Source organism: Pteronotus mesoamericanus, unplaced genomic scaffold, assembly GCF_021234165.1.
Source record: "Pteronotus mesoamericanus isolate MK-2021 breed Mesoamerican mustached bat unplaced genomic scaffold, CSHL_Meso_final scaffold_83, whole genome shotgun sequence".
In the NCBI taxonomy this organism is placed as follows: domain Eukaryota; kingdom Metazoa; phylum Chordata; class Mammalia; order Chiroptera; family Mormoopidae; genus Pteronotus; species Pteronotus mesoamericanus.
Genome location: NW_026555328.1, coordinates 3,081,517 through 3,096,173, shown reverse-complemented (window position 1 = coordinate 3,096,173; position 14,657 = coordinate 3,081,517).

Sequence of the window (14,657 nt, the reverse complement as noted above, 5' to 3'; positions counted from 1 at the left end):
CACTCTGTGAGGATGTCTTGGACAAAACAGAGACAAAGATTCTTGGCCACCAAAAAAATAGCTAAAATTAGTAAATACTCCTTTATCCACTTCATTTTTCTCCCCTCTTAGGTACAAATTACAAAAATATTCAATCACTGAATTCCTGATAACACTCAACACAGAACTCACCTTCACTTCCTAAGTCATTCTTAGAATCACCCATCGCAAGCCTAAGTCCTAGAAGAAGCCTTTGCAAGTCCCTCTTATCCAACACTCTGGTTCCCTCCGGGGTGCACTCTCTCTTACTGCAGCACAAGGACTAGCCTAACTTTGTCTGAGTACATAGGTGCTCCTGGTTTATGGGCTGTTGAGCACGGGTGGTATAAATTGTGCCAAAGACATCTATTATCACTCAGGAACCTTATTTGTTTTTGTTATTCACTTCTTATTGCAAAAAAAAATAATATGGGTCCATTGTTTTTTCAATACAGCTATTTTTAAAATTAAGAAGAAGATTCTCTATGTTCTTTCGTCCTACTCCTCAACTTACTTAAATTTGTCATATATCCTTCCCTGTGGTGTTTTCTTCACATAAACATGCACAAAAAGTTTTTAAAATTAAAAATCAGTTCACACCCCACATTTTTGGTGAAAATGCTTTACTCACTTATTAGTATGTTATTAACATTTTCCCTAAGAATTCTAGAAATCTATCTCATTACTTTTAGGTGTTTCACTGAAATACAAACTATAGATTAACTCTGACTTATTTTACATCACCCAATCTATATGCAAAATTTTTGCAATAAAAATACAACATTGCATAGAATTCTCTGTGTTTTCGATAAAGTGTTCTCAATCTCATTTTATCAAAGGTAACACTGAGGTTGAAGGAAGTTACATTTCTTGTCCAAGATCACATACCTATTAAATGGTAGTTCCAAGATTCAAATCTAGATCTAACTTCAAAGCCTACCTATCTTTCTTTGCTGGCAGTATAAAATAAAGATTTAAAATGCCTTGAATACAATATAATTTGGACAACTTCAAAACTCTTGCACTATTTATCCAATTAAAAAATCTCTTCCAGAACTTCTAGTTCTTGCCAAGATAGAGGAATCAGAATTGCATTTACCTTCCTGCATGAAACAAGAAAAAATAGACAAAATATATGAAATACTAGTTTGCAAAACACTGTACATCAGACAGTAAAGGACAATGATTCCTGAGAGGAAAGAAATAGACTTTCTCTAACTTTCTGACTTAAGAACATTTCAAACTACCATGCAGAGAGAGGCAGAGTACTCAAGAAAAATTTAGTAGAATTTCTAAAAGAATTGGAGATGAAAATCTGGAGAGGCCAAAGCAACTAGAGTTTGCACAAGAGAATCCTGGAGAAAGAGAATCGTACTGAGAGGAAACCCCAAGATCTGCAGAGGATCCCCCCTCAATTACTTACCTGAGTACTGATCTGTACACATACATGAAGAAGCTAGGGAAGAAAATACTGAAAAAAATATAAATAACAATGTTTAATGTTCACATAAGACTGAAAATAGTGCCTGTTCTCACCAGCCTGACTGAAAAACCTCAAGATTCATAATGCATTGGGTAGCATACACAGAAAAGATTTGCCTCAGTAGTGGAAAATAAATTAACCCTGGGCTGAACTCTGCTCAGGTTACAATTAAAAAATCTACATAGCAAGACTCAAGGATAAGTTTCTAAACAACTTAACTGTGGTCCAGAACAAAGCTCAAGGGTATTAATAAGAATACAAAAATATCTAGCACCAAACACAGTAACATCCACAATATCTGGCCTCCTACGATAATTAACACACTTGCAAAAAGCAGGAAAACATGACTGGAATGAGAAGAAAATTCAATGGTCAAAACCAGTTAAGAACTGCCAAAGATGTCATAATTAACCTCCAAAAAAATTAACCAATTATTATAACTATGTTCCATATGTTCAAAAAAGATAAGTAAAGATGTGAATACTAAGACAAATAGAGTGTCTGATGGCAAAAAAAAAAAGAAAAGAAAAATTACACTGGGTGAGATTAACCACAGATTTGACATTCCAAAAGAAGTGATTAGTGATCTTGAAGACACAGCCATAGAAACTGTTAAAAACAAGAGAAAGGTGAGTCAAAAAGATAAATGAACAACCCATCAGTGAGCTGTGGTGCAACTTCAAGAAGGCTTGTATATGAGTAACTGGAACCCCTGAAACACAGGAGAAACAGGGTTGATGTAAATTTTTTTGAAAGATAATGTTGAAAATTTTGTAAAGTTGATGAAACTATAAATCCACAGATTCAAGAATTGCAAGAAATTCCAAGCAAAAAAAAAAAAAAATCATGTGAAAACTACACCAAGACACATCATAATCAAATTGCTCAAGACAGGAATAAAGGGAAAATCTTAAGTGTATCCAGAGTAAAAAGACACATTGTGAATAGCAGAATAAAAGTAAGACTATAAACATAGGTTTTATCAGAAGCAATGGGAGTGAAAAGACAATGGACCACCACCTTAAAATGTTTAAGGAAATAATGCTTTCACAATAGGCCAAATAATTTTGTACTCATCCTTAATACACACACAGAGCATACACACATGCAATGAACTCTTCTGACTTTGTAATGCACTTGAAAAGTACCCATATAATCTTAAATCTCTCCTCACCTTTAATTTAAGGTGTTGTCCAGGTGACTTATTTCAGAATTGTTAAAGATAAATTAAGGTGATTTACAGTGTCCTCATTTTCTCATCATGCCTAAAACAAATCTAGTGATCCTTGTGTATACCATCATACTCTCTTCTTCACTAGATTCAAAACTGCTGGGAGAAAGAGACCAAATTTTATTCACTTATATTACAAACTGTCCTCAAGGAAGCATCTTGCATGAAGGTTGACTTAAAGTAGTCATTTATTTTATTGCTAAAGGGTTACTTGGCTGTGGATATCTGCATGTCAAGGAATTTGAAAGAATCAGGGGTGCCAGCAGTAAGAGGTGACTTAAGTTTGTATTCTGCCCCCATATACCAAGGTCATACTCTGACTTCATCTTCATACAGAATCTGTCCTAAGATTATTGATGTTTAAAAAGATAAGACGTCTAATGACTTACTAAATGAACATATTGTTTTCTTGTTTATAAGCAATTTCTTAAGCTACCCACAAACATTCTAAAGCTACTTGTCAGGGCCAGATAGGAAGGGGGTTATGAGTGTGGTCACATTCAGGAGCTTAGCATTTTCTAGCACATGAAGATTTAAATTATTATAAAAATAATAAATATTTCTAAATAGACCCAGGTTTGGACTTCATTGGCTCCTAAAATTATTAAAACTGTTTCTGATGTGACTACAACTGCTTTTCCTACAGTCTTCTTATTATCCCTTTTGATGATTTTATTACCTGTTACAGAATGAACTTTTTTTTATTTAGACTCTTTTTTCCTTCACTAAAAGTAATTAATATCTGTACCTAAAACTGTAGGAATCTATGACAGCTTTTTAAAATATTTTTCTTTTTTCTGGTAGGAGACATAGAAATCAAAATAATTTTAAGAACACTTTGTGAAGTGCATTTCTTCATTCATATATTTCCTACATTGTTTCCCAGCACCATTATCCAGTGACTTAGAAGAGAATGAAAAATAAGAGATACCTCCTTGATCCTAATGAGTTTTCACATTTTCTACTAGATAGTGAACAGAAAAAGAAGCAGTGAAATTGGTAGAAAAATGGCACCTTTACCCTAAGAATTGTAAAGGTAAAAAGGGAAACTGGAAAAAATTAAGCACTGGGAATAAGTCTCTGGCAAAATCATTTGACAGAAGAATCCTTGGATCATAATAGCATCATTCCACAAACAAATGCAATCGGTGTTCTTTTTTCATGCAAGAAAGTTGATTATAAGCCTGGGGAGAGAATCAGAATTATTATTCGCTATGCATTAATATAAGATAGGCTTTCTGTGTGCCAGCATATAGAAAACACATTAGCTCATTGAACCTGGATGAAATAATCCCCATTTTCAGATTATGAAAAACTGATAATCCCTATTTTCACGTTTTGCAACTCAGAGTAGTAAAACAACCTGCTCACGCCACAGAATGAAGCCATGGAAACAGGGTTTTAATTTTGTTTCAGAGCCTGCATGCTCGACCAAAACAGTACACCTTTTCTTTATTTTTTTACTTAAGGAAATGTAACTGGAAATTTTTTTTTCTAAACTGCATATCATTTTCCCCCCACAATTTCTATTGAGGTATAATTTACCCAGAGAAAAATAAGCCATTCTTAGGCACATTTCTCAGTCATATCTCCAAGAGTTTGCATCCCATGAATACCAGGCTCAGAATTCACAGGATTTAACAGAGCCATTGTAAATATGTGGCCTACCTTTTCACTATCCTTCTGCAAGTTTAATGCCATCAATCACTTTTCGTGTGTGGTGAGCCCCCAGTGCTTGATGTCAGCATGACAGTTATAGCCTTCATGAAGTTTAACTTCAATGCTGCATTGGTTATCAGGCTGGATCATCATATCCTTTTACGTGCATATCCTGGCTGCTATCCTGAGGATGTCCTCAAGGAGGAGAAAAGACTTCCTGCTGTGGCACCGCGGCTTCCACAGGGCCCTCTCCATGTGTCCTTTCAGCATGATCCTAACAAGCCCAGGAGAATATGAAAGTGGCCTCTGTGTTTTAAAGATTTGTGATTCTCGTGTTGAAAATTTGATCTAAGCCCCAAAAATGAGGGAGTGATAGATGCACTAATCGTGATAGCAGAGTGTTTGTGAACTAGATCTCATTTCCTATGAGGCACAAAGAAATATCCAAGCAAAAGTTTTTTACAACATGCTACTTCCTCAAAATAATTTTTTTCTAATAGCTTCAAAAATGTATTGAGCTTCTTAAATCCCTAAATTACATGAAAGGTTATGAAATTTTCACAGAAATGGATTTAGCTGGAGACGCAACAAGGCCCTTCTGCCTGATGAACAGGCCTCTCTTGCTAATGAATGCTCTTTATAAAAAGTAGGAAAAATCAGCAATCACTATGCTACAGCAACATCATTCAAAGAGTATTGGAAAACCAACTACTTCAATATTAATCTCAGAGAAGTAACATCAACTTGCAAGAAAAGTTAGGATAGAAAAGGGAACTTCTTTTGCCCTGAGAAAATAGGCAAGAGTCCATACAGGCATTTAGGGTAGATTTGGGGTGGCGAGGGGTGCGGGGGTGGGCACAAAAATAAGATAAAATATTAAGCAAATTCTTATAACAGTCCATTACTGAGCAAAACTTCTAGGGGTAGTCAACAATAGGAAACTCCCCAGATCCTGTAAGTATAAAGCATTCATACTATCCCACCACCCAACAGTGCCCAGATGCCCTCCGCCAAGGTCTGAAGCCCTTAGAGACCCGGAGGCAGAGGAGACAGCAGCCTGGCTGAGATGCTGGCAGCCATGGCCGGCAGTGACCTGCCACACTGAGGGCTTCCACCTGGTTCTGCCTTCTGACATCAAGTTCAGCAGCATCCTGGCCATTCCTGGGCTAACAAAACAAGGAAAGCTTCTCTTGCTTCAACATCACAATATTAGACAGATATGTCAACACAGAGAAGGGTCAGCAAAATTTGTCTTCCCAACATTTTCCAAAATGAAGTCCCACGAACTTATTCTTACAAGGATGGTCAACATGAAAAGGATTCCAAGGCCAAGTAGTGGTGAAATCCTAGATTAATCAATATCAGATTTGTTTGCCAATGGGCTTCTCAGAAGAATATTACCTAGCTGTATGCCATGTGATTCTCTAAGAGGGAAGGAGTGCAGAGCATTTCCCAAACCTTTTGGGCCACAGGGCACTTTCTAACCTATGTACTTTTTGCTCTATTGTCTTAACTCTAAAATGCACATTTCTATAGTGTGCTACAATTTCTGATGTTTGGATTACCTTAAAATCCACATGTACATTTAACAAAGCAATTAAGTTATATAATTGATGGTGAATCTTTTAATCGATATATACATATATCCAATATAATACAATAAATATATTTTTAACAGCTTAAAACTCATTTTCCCTGTAGTCCAGTTTTTAAAAATACTTGTTTATTTAAAAAAAAAAAGTTGGCTAAAAGAAGATGAAGGGATTTAGCCTAAGAATATGTATGCATAACTCATAGACACAAACAATAGTGTGGGGACAGCCCCAGAGAAGGGGGAGGAGGTGTGAGATGGTTGAAGGCAGGTAAAGGAGGGGGAAATGGGGACATCTGTAATAATGTCAACTATAAATTAATTTTTTAAAAGTCGGCTAAATGCTTTTATAAACGTAACTAGAGAGAGTAGGCTATTGAAGTACTTACTAGAAAGCATCATTTGAAGAATATCTTCTGCTCTAAATATAATATCAGGTTTGTATATAAAATATCAACATTATATTCAATCATCAACTCAAGTGCCTTCAGGATTCCTAATAGAAAGCATGTTATTTGCCATGGTTTAGAAATTGTGGATGTTAAATGTTTTTATCTCTTTAAAAAGTATCCAATTGATTCAGGCTGGCTATTTCACACAATGTACCTATTTTGGTAAATTCCTAGTCCTTAAAAACATTTATTATTGTCATTATTTACTCACTTTAATATGAGTCACCTTTCTCGTTCACCTAAGGGAAATGAATCTTGTAACCGCTTTCTGGAATCCAGTTTATATTTACCCCAGGAGTAGAAGTGAACACCAGATGTGGTTCTACTTCAGCTCCTAAAATGGCTGGTCATTGCTACCCATCACCGCCCCCTGACCCTACCGCCCCTGGCAGGATACCACCAATGGCTTTAAAATAGCTAAAATGTTAGTATCTGTGTTAGTTTTCTAGGGCTTCTGTAACAAAATACCACAACTGGGCAGTTTAAACAGCAGAGATGTATTTTCTCACAACTCTGGAGAAACCCAGAGTGAGCATGTTCCTGGAGTTTTCAAAGTTAGCTTGTTCAGGCTTCCTCCAGGTTAAGAGAGCTAAGTCAGCAGGTCTTCTTCAGTCAAGAAGATTAGAATACAGTGTAGCCTTGCCTCCCTGCCACCTTTGTCCCCTACTCCTCTCATCAGCAATATCAGAGACACTGTGGCTCAGCCGAACGAGACATGGGAAAGTCTTCAAAGGTGTGTGTACTCTTTAACTTGACATTAACTGGTGAATATACCAGATAAGACCTCAAGATCTCCCAATAAATTAGAGCTGACTAACCGAGGAAAGGCCCTCTACTTGGCTGATTTTCATATCAAATGCTCCCCTTTAACTCACATTAGAATCACCATTTCCTTTCTTCAATTTCTGCACCAAAGATTTGTAGAGAGTCCAAAATATACAAAGTACTTTTACATATGCCATCTTATCTGACCCTCACAGCGACTCTATGAGTCTCTCTGTGTCACTGACCCCTTTTACAGATAAAGAAATTGATATTCAGGTTAGTGAAGTGGCTTTCCAAATCCCTCAGCTAGAAAATCCCAGGCCAAGATGGGCATTTAGGTTTTTTGGATTCTTCTGTTTTCTTTCCATTAAAATCCATTGTGTCTCTGATTTTCAACACTCCCTTTCAACTCTAATATCTAGGATTATATTTCATAAATATTACTTAATTATCTCAATTCATTTTTCAATCTTACTAGATATTCCCTAATCAATTTTCAGAAATTTATTTCTTCAATGAATGTTTTTGGAGTGGATACTCAGTGTCAGAATCAGGGTTAAGTAGGGTGCACAAAAATGAACGAGACAGACATGACTTCTTCCTTCATGAAGCTTACAGTCTACCATTAGTGGCACAACTAGTCCAGAACTTAGCTGAAGATGCCAAAAGCATGGACCAGAGAGGTTATGGTTCAACAGTACTCAAAAATACACAGTAAGGGTCCTATGATAAGGAAAATTAAAGGAAGTCAGAGTTTAGTTCCTAAAATTCATTAGGAAGACTCTTGGGTGTTTGGAGAGATGAGTCAAGAGGCTAGAGTGAACCGTCTTTAAAGAGGACAATCTATCGTTTTGTTTGCAGCCATTGAGTAAGCGTGTGCTGATTAGCTCATTTTGTCTTCCCTTTTTAACATGTGAAATTATCTGACTGAATCAGACATAGGAGCTTCTGGAGTCTCTGTTTTCATAACAACTTATTCAGAACAACAGCGAGAGCCAGAGTCAGTCTGACTAGTTGCTTAACCACTGTCTACAGCAGAGAGCAGGCCCCAGGCAATCAGTGTCTGGAGGTCTCATCCAGTCCCTATCTCTCAATCTCACAGGGTCCTCCTGTTCTCATTTGGAACAGGGGAACTGGAATAACCTAGCAAAAATAGTTGTGAGGAGAATTCTTTGAGGAAATGCAATCAAATGCATTATGAAGAATTTTTATATACCAGTAAGACTTCCTAGAGACCCTATCTTAACATTTTCTTAAGCTCAGAGAGCTACCACCTTTAGAGTAATAAGGAATTTTTGTTATCTGGTTTGAAGATTAAAATTTGCCTAAGAGCCCATCGTGTTTGGAGGGAGCTCTTTAAATAGAACATTTAGTTTTGCAGACGTTAGGTAAGCATTCATTCATTCATTTGTTTGTTTGTTTGTTGTTTGTTTTTGAGAGGAAGATCTGAATAGGATCGTTCTAGGTTATTGGCTCAAATAAGCAGACACTCTAAGGATTGAAGAGAATACTGAAAACAGCAATGATGTGACACTTCCTAGATTAGCAAGATTAAAATTACAAAAAGTGTCAGTCTCTCTCCCTCTCTCTCCCCCTCTCTCTCTCTCTCTCTCTCTCTCACACACACACACACACACACGCACGCACGCACGCACGCACATATTTCTCTCCTCTCCCCGACTCCCGAGGGAAGCCCCAGCTGCCATGTTGTGAGTTGCCCTGTAGAAAGGTCCATGTAAAAGAACTAATGCCTCTGGTAAATAATCCTCAAGGAATCCTGTCAACAGCCATGTGAGTGAGCTTAGAAGAGGTTCTTCCCCCGGTAGAGCTTTGAAATAAAACCACTAACCTGGCTAACACCTAGATGACAGCCTGTCATCTAGGACAGAGCCAGGAGCACTCACCTAAGCAACACCTGGATTCTTGGCCCACAGAAACTGTGAGATAATAGAGGTTCCTTATTTTAAGATACTTTTTGTGGTGATTTGTTGTACAGTAATAGATAACTCATGCACTAACTAATAAAATGCCTTTCAGAATCCTACATTTTTGGGAAAAATCTTTTCCTTCTTGCTCCATATTTGTTCTTCACTCTACAAATCACTTTTTGTCCTTATTATTTTTTTAAAAGTCTACTATTTTTCAGACAATGTTCTGGTCTCAAGAATTAAGTTCAAAATTCAATAATACCAATGAATTAAACCCTTTTCCAAGAAATTGTATAGGTATCAAAATCTCAGGAAAGTTTTTCCCATGAACAATGTACTCTCAAGGAAGTTGTAATAAAATATTTTTAGATTTTTTCAATATTTTATGTATATATTTACCATTAATATTTATGACATATGGTTTATATGCTATATATAGTTCCCACATCAGCTGTCACAGTAATTCAGATAAATATATATTTCATATTAATAAGTCTGGACTATGGAAAGAGACACAAAGTCTATTCAAAATCCTAAAACAGATGATGAGTGAAAACTTCATGTGATCCCAGCAGACTCCCAAGAGAATCACTTGGGGTCTCTAGCTGACATTTTTAACATCCTTTTTACCTATTCATCATATTCTTCCTCAAGCCCCAGCATGACCATAACTGAAAAGCAGGGGGCCTGGCCTTATAGGAAGGGTCCCCATGGTGACTCTTAACTCTTAAAGGTCACAGCTGCTCCTGGAAAAAGAGATACTACTATCAGTGACAGGGGCTCTATTAATGATTCATCAGACTCCTGTAAGGCTTCCTTCTGTGTCTGAACCCCTCACTGGTTTGGTAATAGGCATTAGATCTGTTCACTTCAGCCTCCACATTCCTAAAAATTAACCAATGGATTTTTAGTCTAATCAACACTAAAAACATTTTGTGTGTCTGTTAGTGAGGTACAATAGGAGTCGGGGAGAAAGGAAAAACATAAAGATAACTAAAACACAGAGGCTGGTCCCGCAAGTTCAGAGTCTGTACAGACCTGAAAATGATTCAGCCATAGTTGTACAATCAATGACCTCAAAGAACGCCAGAGTCTTAACTCCAGCTGTGCCAGTGGACATCACCTGTGGATAGACAGTGGCTTTCCTTCTCTCAGCCTCCATTTTCTCATGTGTACAACAATGAACTTGAACTAGACCAGGGCTGTGGTAGGCTGAATCCTAGGGTGGCCTTTTAAGATCCCATCCTTTGGTGTACCTGCCCATCAGTGCAGGTGGGGTGTGTGCATGTGAAGCAGTCTCACTCCCATGAGTAAGTTATGTTCTAAGGAAAAACAAAGGGCCTTTTTAAAGATGTAATGAAGGCCCTAAATTAGTAGACTTTTCAATTAATCAAAAGATTATCTGACTGGATCAGATGAAAGTCCTTGAAAATGGGTCCTTCTTAAGAAAAGAAATTCCCCTGCAAGCCTGGAAGCAGTGGGGGAAATCTGTGAGACAGCCAAATGACAAGGAGAGTGACTTTGACTGACAGCCAGCAAAAAAAACAGAGGACCTCAGTCCTACTGCAAAGATATGAATTTGGCCAACAATTACATGAGTTTGAAAAAGGACCTCAGCTCAAAAAAGAAATACAGCCCAGCTAACACCTTGATTGCCCAGACTCCTGACTCATGAAAAGTGAGATGATAAATATATGTTGTTATAAGCCAACGAATTTTTTTAATTTATTACACAGTAATGGAAAACTAATATAGATTGTAAATGAGTTCCATCTTGCCTTCTAATTCTAATGATTGATGATGCCTGTCCAAAGCACCATTTTAGAAAGGATTCAAAATCTGCACCTAGGTTGAGCTACATACAAAAAGTGTCAAAATTGATTAATAATATCTACCATAAGTATTTATCCATTAAGATGTCTCTAATTGCAAGCAACAAAAAACACCACACACACTGGCTTAAGGAGGGAAAAAGAATTATTAGATCTAGTGTCTCTTTGGCAAATATATCCTAAACCCTGCTGTGTGATAAACATTGCTCTAAGCACTGAGGTTACAACAGAAATGAAGCCCCCACCCTCACAGGGCTTGTATTTTAGTGGCCTATGGAAATAAAGAGTCCAGGAATAGAGTTGGCTTCAGGCAATGGCTGGATCCCGGAGTTGAAAATACAATCTCAATATTCTAGCCAGTTTAGGCTTCAAGATTATGTCCTTTCTGCTACCCATCCAATGGAAAAAGATTATTCCTTATCTAGTTACTCAAGCAGATACCCCAGGGTACCCTCTTTACTGGTCCTGATTGGATAGGTTTGGGTAAGCCAATCACTGTGCCTTAGAAACAGTGATGTCTTAATGGGTCAAGCTGGACATTATAAGCTTAGTGTGTTACTGACAAAATTTATTATGTTGAAGCCCAAAGCCCAATGTGAGAGTATTTGAGGTGGGCTTTTGGCAGGCAGTTCGGTTTAGATGAGGTGATGAGAGTGTGGCTCCCATGATGGAATTAGTGTCCTTATAGGAAGAGGGAGAGAGAACAGAATTAGCTCACTCTCTCTCCCTTTCCCTCCTCTTCTCCCTCACCCTCTCCCTGTCCCTTTCTTGCCCTCCTTCCCTTCCCTTCTCTCTCTCACATCAGGCAGTCTTCTTCAGCAAGAAGACAACCACCTACAACACAAAAAGAGGACTCTCACCATATCACCAGTGACAAAATCTGCCAGTATCTTAATCTTGGACTTCTCAGCCTCCAGAACTGTGAGAGAGAAAAAAAAAAATGTTATTGTTGTTTAATCCACCTGGTCTATGCTGTTTTATTATAGCTGCCCAAGCTAACCAGATGCTGAGTCAACCACCCACCCCTGAGGGGAGAGACTTCTCCACCCCATGCACCTGGACTGAGACTGGGAGAGCTGGTTCCTGAGCATAAAACAAAAAAAAACTAACATCCAACATAGTAAAGGAGTGCGGAATGGCTCCTAGCTTACCACCTATTTGACCTCTCAGGTAAAAGGCAGTCTCTGAGGTTATTTTTAAATTCTAAAATTGGATGATATTTATTCTTCTATTTTATTAAAATGTATGAATGTGTAATGTTAAATTAAATATGTGTTCATTGGATGTAATTGAAGAAAATCATGATACAACAAGCTGTGGAGCAGAAGGCATGTTCCCCAAGAAACTCCTAAGCCACTTCACCCCACATCCTAAAAACCATGCTGAGAACCTGCCATCATTCCCCATGCTGTACTTCTCTGTGCTGTGTTTATTTGGTTTAACATACACACATGCACTTCTTGGCAGGGGAGAGGGAAAGAAGGAGAGTCTCAGGATCTCGAAAAGAGACTTCAGGTTATCAGTGGCAAGATCATAGAAGAAATAACAGATCTTGGGAGAACATTCCTAAGACCACATCAATGCCAGAAGAACCCTACCTTTCTCCAGAATACCCATCAGCTCCCCCACAAATTTAAGGACTCAGACTGTCAAGGATCTCAGATCCAGGATGCCCTCTTTGGGAGCCATGTGATATGATAGAAAGGGCATGGAAGTTAAAATCAGTCAGACCTGGGTTCAAACCCTGACTCTGGTACTAATTAATTGTGAGGTCAAAGGAAATTTACTATATTTTTTGGAGCCCCAGTTGCCTCCAATAAAAACTGTGATAATCATGCCCACCTACAAGTCCTTGGGTGATTTAGTGAGATAATAACATTCACAGCAATGCTTAACAGACACCTAGTAATGAAAAGAAATACTAGAGATTGAGCCTGTACTGTGGTATGAGAAGCACCCTGAACTGGAAGTCAGGGGTCTGAGGCAGTCCACAGGCTGCTGCAGAGAACACTTACAGCCTTGGACTCTGCCTTGGTAAGAACCTCAGCTCCACATTTACTAATTGCATAAGGTGCTTGCATTTTACAAATGACATGAACTTTGAAGTTACTTGAACATTCCATGTCTTGGTTTTCTTCTCTGTAAAATGACAATGATAATAATACCCTCTAATTCAGTAACATCAATAGATATGAAATACTTAGGACAATGTCTGACATATACCTTGCACTCAAGAAATGTTAGTTATTATCATTAGTATTCATTTATCCAACATACATTTGTTGAGAATATATGTTCCAAGAGCTATGTTAGGTGCTAGAATTGCATGAATGTATATATGTTGGTCTTTTCAATGGAGGAAATCAACACAAACAGATGAGTAGGTTTTTAACTGCAAAATGAGATCATAATTAAAATAATAGAAGAATGAACAAATGCCATAGGAGCCCAGAAGAGGGAGCTTAACATTGGACGGACGAGGTAAGACTTCACCAAGAAGGAAACACTTCTCCTGCACCTGACATTGATAAGCTATGTAAACAAAATTCCAATAGCATCAGAGAGGTGGGTAAAGCAATAGAAAAAATTTAAGAAACCATATCTTAGAAACATTGTTCTGAGTGATAAAAATAAGTATAGAGTTATAATGCTATACAATTTTTATAACATAAACATTTGCACACAAAATGACAACCTACATTTTGCAAAAACACATACCGCCCCCTTTAAAAAAAGATGTTCATGCTGCATGGGAATGAAGAATCTATTTAAAAGCATAAAGAAAATGTAAAAGGATAAAGAAAGCAAGGTCATGGACACTTGATGATGATAATGTAGCATGAACTAAAAGCCAGAGAGCAGGGGAGGCCAAGGAAAGGACAGAAGAAAAGAGGTGGGAGAAGCAAAGAGACCAAATACAGAATACATGAGGATTTGCCAGGGCTGTGTTACATCTAACATTCTGGAAGAGTCAGATCGTTGCTGGTAGAATAAGACATCAGATTATTTGATCTGAATTCTCAAACGTAAAGGCAGCATACGCGCATGCATGCACATGCACACACAGACAAACAGGTAAATGCGGAGAGGATCACAGGCCCACTGGGGCCATCGAGAAAGGGGGTGATTCAGGCCTGCTCCAGCCTACCTGGCACTCTCAAGCAATTAGAAATAAGTGCCTCTTTCCCTGGACAGACACAAACCGCAGACATGCACCTCAGCAATAGAGTGCGAGCTAGGTTTTAGCACCACATCAGGGCGCTGTTGTGCAGACTGCAACTGCACAACCATTAAAGGGGCCTGGAAGAGGTCATTCCCTTTCATCAAGCCTCCAGAAAAAACTGAAAAGCCCAAAAACTATGCACAAAGTGAGGAAGCAAACACCCAGAAGGTGCAGATGGCGAGAGCATCCCTTACTGGCAAATCCAAGAGCACGGAGCACAAAGAAGGCAAGGTGCCAGCCTCAGTCAGCCTCAGGCATCAGAGGATTCCATGGGCTTGAGAGAGGCCATCTCTCACAAAGTGAGATGACATCATGTCATCTTCAAATGGGAGTCCACAGTGCCGCTCTACACATGTCCAGGTCACCCCATGACTCTTCAGCCTTAAACTGTTTCCCCTCTGGCCACAGCAATTGGCCCCAAGGGCTGCTTTTATTTCTCTGGCCTAAGATCTTCATGAAGAAGTTTTACTCTGAG